We start from the raw sequence: 10,921 nt of genomic DNA, 5'->3' as shown, positions 1-10,921 counted from the left end.
TTATTCTTTCTCCGCGAACGGAGCTAAAATACGACCTCATTTATTAATTAGTCCTACTTAAATAAAATAACTATTAAAATAAGACTGACCATTAAAACAAACTATTTTTTTTTGGTATTTTTTCAAGATTAAAAATGACTACAAAACATTAATGGAACAATTTTTTTGTAATTTTCATTTTTCTTGTAATAAAATAAAGTAAAAGAGTAAAAATTAATTGAAATAGCTATATTAGGCCTAAATTATATATTTACGTGCTAAAATATGAAAAATTTTGGGGAGGGTCAAAAATCACATGTCTACACCTGATGTGGTTGAGCCAGTGGGACCAGCTCAAGCACCATATGTGCCCTTTGTGATTCCACGCATTCAGGAGGCTTTGGCCTAGATATTGACTATATGCACTAGCCTTGCACATGCGGTTTCATTTCCGGCCACACCACCTACCTCTCTAGCCAGGGGAGGTGCTCAAACTCCCGCCACTTGTACTCTAGAACAAGTGGCTCAGGGGCTTCAGGCACAGGGGATACTACCAACCTAGCCAGTTACAACGGCTCAGGCCCCAGTTGATCCACTTATTAGTGACAAGTAGCAAAAAAGAATAGAACAGTTTGGGAGGCTCTGACCTCCATCTTTCTGTGGGGCTGAGTTTGAGGATGCTCAGGATTTCTTAAACAGATGCTAGCGGGTCCTTCGTACGACGGGTATTCTAGAGACTATTGGAGTCTCATTTACGACATTCCAGCTGTGGGGGGCAGCCTTCAGATAGTGTGAGGCCTATGAGTTGAGTAAGCTAGTCGGTGTTGCATGTTACACCCCAAGATTTCGTACGTGAAAGTACGCCATAAGTAAATTGATGGAAGCTCAAAAATGAGATGTTACATCTCGCATTTTCGTATGTTAAAGTTTCATCGTAAGTTAATCGATGTATGTTCGGGAATGAGATTATTTAGAGATTATAAGTATTATGCTATTTCAAACAAGCGACAAGTAAATTCGTGAAGGTGAAAGGGCAAGCAAATTGAAGAAAGTGAATTTTGTCAAAGTTTGACATGTTGAGATAAATACAGTCCGAGCTATAATACCCGATATTTATGGACTACTGCCATACAAGGTACCACATGACCATGATAGTAAGATGTATAAAGTGTGTTGAAAGTAAGTAGTGTTGATACCCAATTTTCCCTATATATTTTTCATATGCAAAATACTTTCAAAATAGCATATGTATGCATATATAAACATGTCCAAGTGTTTCATTATTTTTTTAATTTTTAAAAGATTTTTAAATCAATTTTTCGCCTTATTTTATAAAAAAAAATCAATAATTATTTTCCAAATTATCATTTTTTGGTAACTCCTTTATTGTATTCTCATACTTATACTAAAATATAGCTAAGGTAATTTTTGCACACTTGTTACAAATTTATTGAGTATTTTAAAATTAAATTGCACATAATTGTAATTTTAGCCTATTTTAAGGTTTAATTGCGTTTATAATTACAAAATTGATCCTAGTATTTTTAATTTAATATTTGTGTATTATTAATTAATTTAGTACCTTCAATTTGTTTCCAGAAATTATTTTGCTATTTTTTATAAAAATAAAGAGGGAAAAAGTGGCTATTTAATACTAGCCCTACCTATTTAAATTTTAGCCCAAATCGACCCCCCAATTAACCCCAATTTCAATTTCAAATGGACCATCCCAATTACTAAACTACCCGCCCCTGATCTAATTAAGTTCAACCCGCCCGACCCCCCATTAAATCCAGGCCGTTGATCAAAATGATCAACGGCCACAATCCCTCCTTTCCTTTTTTAATCCACCAACACCCCTTAACCCTAAATCATTTGACCTAACCAGCCGCCTCTGAAACCCTTCCCTTTCTCAAAACACTCTCAAACCTTCTCTAACCCTAGCCGCCTCCCATCGCTTCTACCTTAAAACCTACCGGGATCTATGGCTTCTCAGGCTATGGAAGTCTTATACCCACCTCCTCTTGCTCCCACGCGTCTGATACTTGAAGATTTGAGGCCTAACCATGAAGGTTTGCACCCAGACCTCTGCCGATTCAAGGTTCCAGAGTCATCGCCGGCCTTGCTCCGGTGTACCATGGTGTTTTGAGCTTGGTTCTAACCTCTCTGACTCATATCAGTGACCTTTTCAAATCCTTTCTCATTTCTAGGGTTCTTCTGAAACCCTAACCCTTCGAGGTTTTCTCCGATCTCTTTAGATCTGTTGTGTATCTATTCTCTCGTTGAGTTTTCAAATGATCTCCTTGACCTTTCTTTCGAAAATTACTTTTCAAAGTCTTTCTTTTACGATTTAGGGTTTTCTGAAAATGTTTAAGTGTTTCTCTGACTTTCTTTCCCTTTTATTTTGTGTATTTGCCTCTACTGTGCTCCTATGTTTTTTATCTACCACGTTCTTGTATGTTCTCCTACTGTGTTCTGTTCTTTTATGTTCTTCTACTGAGTTTTTATACTCCGTTCTTGTATGTTCTTTTTACTGCATTTTATATACTCCATGCTTGTATGTTCTTCTACCATGTTTTCCGCACTGTGTTCTCATATGCTTTTCTATTATGTTCTTGTATTTATCTTCTACTATTTTCCAGCATGTTTATCCTATTGTACTTTCCTGCTAAGTTCTTAAGCTTTCTTACATTCCTTCTACTAAGCCCTGTTTAAGTTTCTTCTGAAAAACTTCTTAAGCATGTTCACTGTTCCTATCAGTGTTTCTCCTCTATTTTTTCTTTGAGTGCTTCTACTGTGTTCTGCATGTTACCTTGATATCATGCTTTCTCATGAGTTTTCCTATTGATAGAAGCATGCAAGAGGTTCCAGTTCTTCTCTGAAACCTCTACGCCTGCTTCGACCACTTGTCTTCTCATCTCTGTACTTGATTCAAGGTGGAAACCCTAAAATTTGGGGGTTCTGCCAGGTTTGATCATATATTTGATTGAACTAGGGTTTTATTTTAGAACCCCTAACTCTTTGAGTCTTTGAATTGAGTTTGGACTTCTTTGTTTTCATATGATTCTGACCTTTTTACTAAAACTCTTCTACACTGTTTTTTCCTATTGATTTTACAGTGACATGAAAGTTTTCTTTCATACTTAACATGCTCACATGCTCTTTATATATGATGAATTTCCCTCTAAATGGTTTTCAAATTTGCAATTAGTTCAAGCTTCCTTCTGAATATAGCCTGATTGATTTCTTTCCATCTTTTACTAATTTCCTTTGTTACTCGACTTAAGTAAAACCCTTCTTCATCTTTTCTGACTTGGTTCATTCATACCAAATCTCAAACCTTATGACTTACTGGCTGTTAATTGACCCCCTTACCTTATTTGCACAAACAGTGTACTTTCAAAACCCTGTCCGTAAATAACCTTTATGTATTTGCCCTTAATTGCATGCTTTACACAAAGTGTTTATTCAATCCCTTTCCTTAAATGGTTTTACTCGTATTGAATCTGAATCCCTTAATTAAGGGAAGACTTGTGTAATTGATTGACAACCAGTTCTTCAAATATTTTCTTACCTTGTTTCCTCATGACTTTCTACACTATAAAAGGCACGACCCTTTTCACAAACACAAACTTCAAACTTCAGAATTTCATAATCTCTTCTGAACTCACACTTATAGTATTTTGTCTTCCTGTTTGCACTTTGGCTTTTACAAGACTACTGCTTTTTCTACTTACTTCTTTGAAACTGGTATGTCCTGATTTAAGTTTCAGCATCACCCCAATATGTTTAGTTACAGTCTTTGTATCCATGTCTACTTTATTGTTTTTTGTAGAGTTCGACATTTAGCTTAGTATGCCTATGTTCTACTGCCTATTTCTGCTGTGAATCTTTGCTCCCTATCCCATTACCCCTATGTGTTTTTAAATGGTTGCTTAGGGCATGACAATATGAGTTGTTGTCCATGAACTGAGCTTTGAACCAATGGGGTCTTAACCTATAAACAGGCTGGAGGGTGTGCCAGCATATCCAATTGCTGGGTATGCCCATCAGCCTGCTCTTCTTGTGCTCTCGCAATCCCCCATTCCCTATATCCCTATATGTACTATTTCCCTTCCCTTTTCCCCCTTTCAAAATTCTGCACTTGCACTCTCTCCTAGTCTCTAAGTTCTGCCCCCCTCTTGCGAGCCTTGCCTTGGGACCTTAAGTTCCCTCTGAACTTGGACACCTGAGGGCTGGTCCTTCCACACTGTACTTTGGCTTAATATGGCGATACATTTGGATGTAAGCACTGCCCGGAGTTCTTATGAAACTCTTAGGGAACTCTGACACACCCAAGTGGTATAAAGGCTTTGAAACATGATCTTTGGAGTTGGTTTACTTCATACCTCAGACATAAAGTCTGAATCAGGATCTCCTTGGTTGTAATTTTCAACTTCTGATGTATTTTCTTTACTTTATTTTTTCTGCACTGTAATAACTTTGTAATAAACTATTGGAGATGGCTAGTGAAATAAGGGAGGAATAACTACGTATGTAAAAAGAGGTATATATCCTGCTCATAAGGAATTTCTGATCTCTGCATATCACATAGATATCCTGCCTATAGGAATTCTGCACTTTCATATGTAGATACTATGTCTATAAGGAATTCTGCACCCTTATAGATATCATGCCTATAGTTTTCTGAAATTCTACATTCATATGGATATCCTGCCTATAGTTAAATTTCTGCATCTCTCATATAGATACCATGCTCGTAGTTAACTAGAAATCTGAATCCTTCATATGCATCTGTCACTAGGCAAATCTGTTTATAGGGCTTAAATAACTAATTGCATCTAGATATCATGTTCATAGCCTTAAACGAAGTACAACACTTAAATGCCATGCCTGTAGGATTTCGGCACTCTTACTATGTCTGTAAAAGTGTCCAAAATCGACAACACATAGAAAGCATACCTATAGGAGCTTTAATCGAATCTGAACCGTTTCATTTGCTTATAAGTTTAAAACCAGTCACAAATGACTTGTGCTCTTTTGCTGAAGCTCGCCTTTCTTTAATAACAAACTTTTTTTTTCTTAAACCAGTATGTATTCATGTTTACTTCATTATTTCTGGAATTAGTAGATATCATGCCTATAGGTTCTTCGTCTAACACTTAGGCAAGCCATAGGGTGAAAGTTCATCAATTGAATCATATTTTATATGCTACAACCAGCAGGTAGGCCTAATTAGAGCTTCTTATCTGAATTATGCAATAATTCAGTCTGTCTCGACCCTTTATGTTTTAATCAGACCCTAAGCAGTACATGCGAGTCATGCTACATTATGTGCTTTCTTTGGTTTAAAGGAGGTCTATTTGAGCCCTTTTTATTTGTTTATATGCTTCCCCAAACTTGCTATATGTGTTTTATTTGTCTCCTTAGTATTTTACCTTTTGAAACCACAGATGAGCCCAATACATCCTCCCTTTAGGATTAGTAGACCTAAGTGCCTCCAGGTCTGATAGGATTGGGGCGGGTAATAGCATGCAATAAGTAAATGAGACCATTCCACGCTTTAATACCTTAATTGGATGGGAAAGGGTAGATATGGATATGATGACCACGCGATAACATCACCTGTAGCCCCTCACTGAGGAGTGATTACCGGATGTTGTATGGGGTGATCCATATTATCAATAAACCTAGGACCCCCCTTCCCTTTGTTTTCTTTTAAATCTTTTTAAACCATTTCTTTTAAGAAAATCAACTCCTTTTAGTTCCTTTTTCTTAACCTTGTTTATTTGTAACCATTATGTGAAAATTCCCTCTTATTTGAAGTCTTTATTTGCCTATGTGTTATTTCCACTTAAGTCACAACAATAGCTTGGCTGGGAACCACACTAGTGGATCATGAGGGGTGCCTAACACCTTTCCCTTGGGATAATTTCAAGCCCATACCCAATCTCTGGTTGTTCAAACCAAACCTTTGTTAGTTTCCTAATGCACTTAAATCATTAGGTGGCGACTCTTCAATTTAAACCCCATTCCCGAAAGGGAACGAGTTGTCTCCCAAATGTCACAAACCCTATTTTGCGAGAAAAAGGGGGCACGATAGCGTGGCGACTCTGCTGGGGATATCTTTTAGGCTTCTACCATTTCAAGTTATTACTGTGACTTTACATTTCTTATGTGCCTTATTTGTTTAATACCTTTAAGCATTTAATTCCCTCTTCTATTGCAAAAAACTAACTTGTCTCTTGTTTCTTTCCCTTTCCTCTTTCACTGCTTTCCTTTACTGCACTCCTTTATTACCATTTTAAATTATTGTAATTATTATTTTATGAACGCGCAAATACGTGACAACTTATTTTAATTATTGCATATGCATGTTTCCAACATCATATTCCACTCGTGCCAAACAAATACCATAGCAACGCTTATAATGAGTGGTTGCGCTCTTCCGATATTATCACCCTTTAAATCCCGCAAAGGCGTATTTGCGGTAAAACTAGTCGATCAACGGTGTAATCGACAGTTCCGTGACTTTCCCCCTTGAGTTGTCCACTCAAGGGTACCAGTCTAAAACCTCATAGAAACCTTACTCTGTTTAAAACTGTGCATGCAACATGGTCAAACCTAGCCGAGTCAGTTATGTTGTCCGCATAATGACTCTTTAAGATAGCCTTGTCCAAAGTCCACTGGGTTTCCCAAAAACCCAAACGGACACTATCACGTTTTGTGCATTTATTTGGAGAACTAAATGCTTTTATGCCAATTATTGGTATTTAATAGTCGAGTCTAGTGGGGTAATGGCCTAACCCTTTTGTCTTGCAGAAACATGAGGCACGAAGTCCCCAAATTCGGCATGGTCACAAACATCCACCCAAGGTTGCTAAGCTGGTGGGAGGATCTTCATTCCAGTGATCAGACTCTTGTCCGGAAAATACCTAGGAAATCTACCAAAAAAATCATAGAAGTTGCTACTCTGTTCTGGGATTGTGATAGGTCTGTGTTTTGTTTCGGAGAGATTGAGATGACACCCTTGCTGGTAAAAGTTTGAATAGTGGTATGTGAATTGCTAGTACTTTTGGTTGTGGTACCGGGGGCCTCGGGGTGATCTAGGATGGTTGACGGGAAGTTTGGAGTTGGAAATTTGCAGCTGAAGCTGCCGAATTACTGTCATAACTGCACCTGCGGATTGGGGACCGTAGGTCTGGGCCCGCAGAAGCGGAACAGTGGGTGTAGATGCGGAATTGGGAGAGATGGTTTGGAGGCACATGTGTGGAAGTTTCAGCGCACCTGCGAGACCGCAGGTGCGGAAGGATATGCGCAGGTGCGGTTCTAGGGGGTTTAAGTGAAAACGGCAAGAGCAGTTTGGTTGACCGCAAAAGCGGCTCCGCGGGTGTGAAAAATGGACCGCAGGTGTGAAAACCCTAGGCCATAAAGTATATAAACCTTCATTCGCTATTTTTGAGTAGTTTTTCACCATTTTCATTCGGGTTTGAGCTTGAGGGAGCAATTTGAAGAGGGATTTCAAGGGGATTTCGTGGAGGTAAGGTTTTTGGACCCTAACTTATTTCTATGATGGTTTTTGACTGATTAAGCTTGAAATCTATGGAAATTAGTAGCAAAAATTGGGGGTTTAGGACTTGGAAATTGTAGACCTTAATCTAGTGATATGTATGTATGAACTCGAAACACCCAAAACAACATCTAATCAACAAAATAACATCGGATCCAAGCCTAAGGTTTCCATAAACTTTCAAATTCCGCTTTTGATCAAAAAGTCTATCAAACCTCGTACAAATGACCTGAAATTTTGGATGCACATCACATATGACACAACGGACTTACTGCAACTTCCGAAATTCCATTCTGACCCCTATATCAAAATCTCGCCTATCAACCGGAAAATGCCAAAATTCCAATTTCGTCAATTCAAGCCTAAATCTACTCTGGACCTCCAAAACCCATTTCAATCATGGTCCTAAGTGCTAAATCACCTTTCAAAGCTATCTGAACCATTGGGATTCACATTTGAGACCTTTTTCATATAAGGCAACATCCGGTTGACTTCTCCAACCTAAGCTTACTCAAAAGAGACTAAATGTCTCATTCCTTTCTAGAACCTCTCTGAACCCAAACCAACCAATCCGAATACAGATCCACAAGATTCTACGAAACGTGCTTATGACTCGTAGAACCTATGAACCTAGAGCTTTGATACCAACTTGTCAGGATCCAAAATCCCACCTTAAGGATCGTGATGGCATCTAGCCTCTAAGACTAGGTAATCCTATCACACAACAATATCAAGCAAATTATAAAAATGTTAAATATTAAATAAAATCTGAGAAATGACATAATATAACCAAAAACGGGGCTACAACAGTCATAAATCCCAAAACTCAATAATACTAAGTCATAAGCTCTACAAAGAATACATAATAAATCTCAAAGTGTACAACATTATTTGAAATACATAAACAATAATGAAGCAACTAAAGAGGATGACTTCGAGGCTTGTGAGTAGAACCAAAATCACAAAACCATCCCGCTCCTCACCACTGCTGCAATACTTTCCACACTCCACTACTCATCCCAGAACCTCTGAATTCCATAAATGACCATTTCCACGCCCATCATAACGCCCCCATCTATGTGGAAACCATGCCACTCTCCACCCAACCTGTCTCAAGCACACCCGAGTCTGATGATAAAGACTTACTCATCAGGAACCCAGCTACGGAACTCAAGAAATTGACTAGTCAAATTCAGGGTGTCGAAGGAAGTAAGGGGATTGAAGGGTTGAACTACGAAGATCTTTGCATACAACCGGATGTCGAACTGCCCGAGGGCTACAAACCTCCTAAGTTCGACATGTTTGATGGTATAGGGGATCCGAGAGTCCACTTGAGAACATACTGCGACAAGCTGGCCAGAGTAGGGAAAGACAAAAGGATTCGCATGAAGCTTTTCATGAGGAGTCTAAAGGGAGATGCTCTGTCTTGGTACATTAGTCAAGACCCAAAGAAATGGTCGAACTGGGTGAGTATGGCATCCGACTTTATGACTGGTTCAGGCTCAACACAGAAAATGCACTAGATGTGTTCTACATTCAGAACTTAAAGAAAAAGCCCACAGAAACATTCCGCGAGTATGCCACTCGCTGGAGATCAGAAGCTGCTAAAGTCAAACCTGCTTTAGAAGAAGAACAAATGAATAAGTTTTTTGTGTGGGCTGAAGACCCGTAGTACTATGAAAGGCTGATGTTCATTGAGAGCCAGAAACTTTTTGACATCATCAAGCTAGGGGAAATGATCGAGGAAGGCATCAAAAGTGGTATGGTTACAAACTTTGAAGCTTTGCAAGCTACCAATAAGGCTTTATAGTCTAGTGGTACGTCCAAGAAAAGGGACGTAGGTGCCGTAATGGTTTCACAAAGAGCCAAATACCCTATCAAATACCAAGCCTATCCGATACCTCCACTCACATATCAGCCTACCCCGAATTACCAAGCACCCTCACCCTCTTACTAAGCTCCATCACCTACTTACCAATCACCCCCACCTCCTATATATCAACCTACTTCACCCAGATATTCCCAACCCATACATGTCTACCAAGCCTACAATGCTCAGCCCTCCCACTATAAATCACCTCCCACACATCAAAACATTCCTAGACCTCGACCAAATTTCGTCTGCAGACCCCCCAAACAGTATATGACCATTGCTGAACCGATTGACCAGCTGTACGAAAGGCTCAAACTGCTGGTATGTCACCTCTATCCCTGCTATAACCCTTGAAAACCCTTCTCAGTGGGTCAATCCAAATAAATCTTTTGCATACCATTCCGGCATGAAGGGACATACCATTGATGAATGTCGCTCTCTGAAAGATAAGATCCAGACTCTGATCGATAACAAGATCATTGTAGCAAAGGAGCCTACTACTAATGTTTGCAATAATTCTGGCAGATGATAAGGGTGGAGGTGTTCACATGATTGAAATAGATAATGATTGGATCCCAAAGGATCGATCAGTTTAATCACAGAAGGTGACGAACAAAAGAAACCGATAGTCACCCTCAATCTGATCGTAGTCCAGACTCAGCCTTCTGGGGATGCCGAGGTAAACATGTCTGTACCACTTGAATTTGAATCACCACCCCCTACAAAGACTCCAACACCAATCGAAGTCGAGTTTGGGTCTCCAACAAATGTACACGCACCGTTTGAAGTTGCAGTTTTACCCTCCAAAACACATGCTCCGTTCGGAGTAAAAGTGCCCATCCTAGTAGCAATGTCGGCCTTAACACCATTCCATACAAATTCCATACCTTGGGATTACACAGCCGAGGCGAAAAGGAAAGGGAAAGCTAAATTCGGGGAAACATTTGCAGCCCAGAGCATGACAAGGAGGTAGCTTCGGCATCTATATCGAGGGTATGCCTTTTTAGGGGTCTTACAAATTCGAATATATATCCTTGACTTTAAGATAGAGATTTTGCCTTTTGTAAGGTCTTATAAATTTGAACATGCCTTACTTGAGGTCTTATAGATGGGTTACTTGGTACAAGTATAATTCATGCCTTGCTTGAGGTCTTACAGATTTGGTATTGCCTTATGGAGGTTTTACACTATTGATAATGCCTCGTGGAGGTCTTACATTTTCCAGCATTGCCACATGGAGGGCTTTCGGGCTTGAGGTTGCCAGCTTGGGGGTCTTACAGCCTCGAGTTTTTTGATAGCTCGAATGGCTGACAGTCGGCAATAGTCCCTGAGACATCGAATGTTTTTGGCTCTGGAGCCATTCTCTGTAAACTTGATATTGCCTCATTGAGGGCTTATGAGCTCAAAGTTTCTGTCTTGGAGGTCTTACAGCTTTGAGTTTTTGATGTCAGTTCCCGGGTGTTCGGGAAGTTTCTGGCCCTAGGGCCATTTCTTGTAAA

This window comes from Nicotiana tabacum, chromosome 20 (genome assembly GCF_000715075.1).
Source record: "Nicotiana tabacum cultivar K326 chromosome 20, ASM71507v2, whole genome shotgun sequence".
Classification (NCBI taxonomy): Eukaryota; Viridiplantae; Streptophyta; class Magnoliopsida; order Solanales; family Solanaceae; genus Nicotiana; species Nicotiana tabacum.
This window is presented reverse-complemented; position numbering follows the sequence as displayed.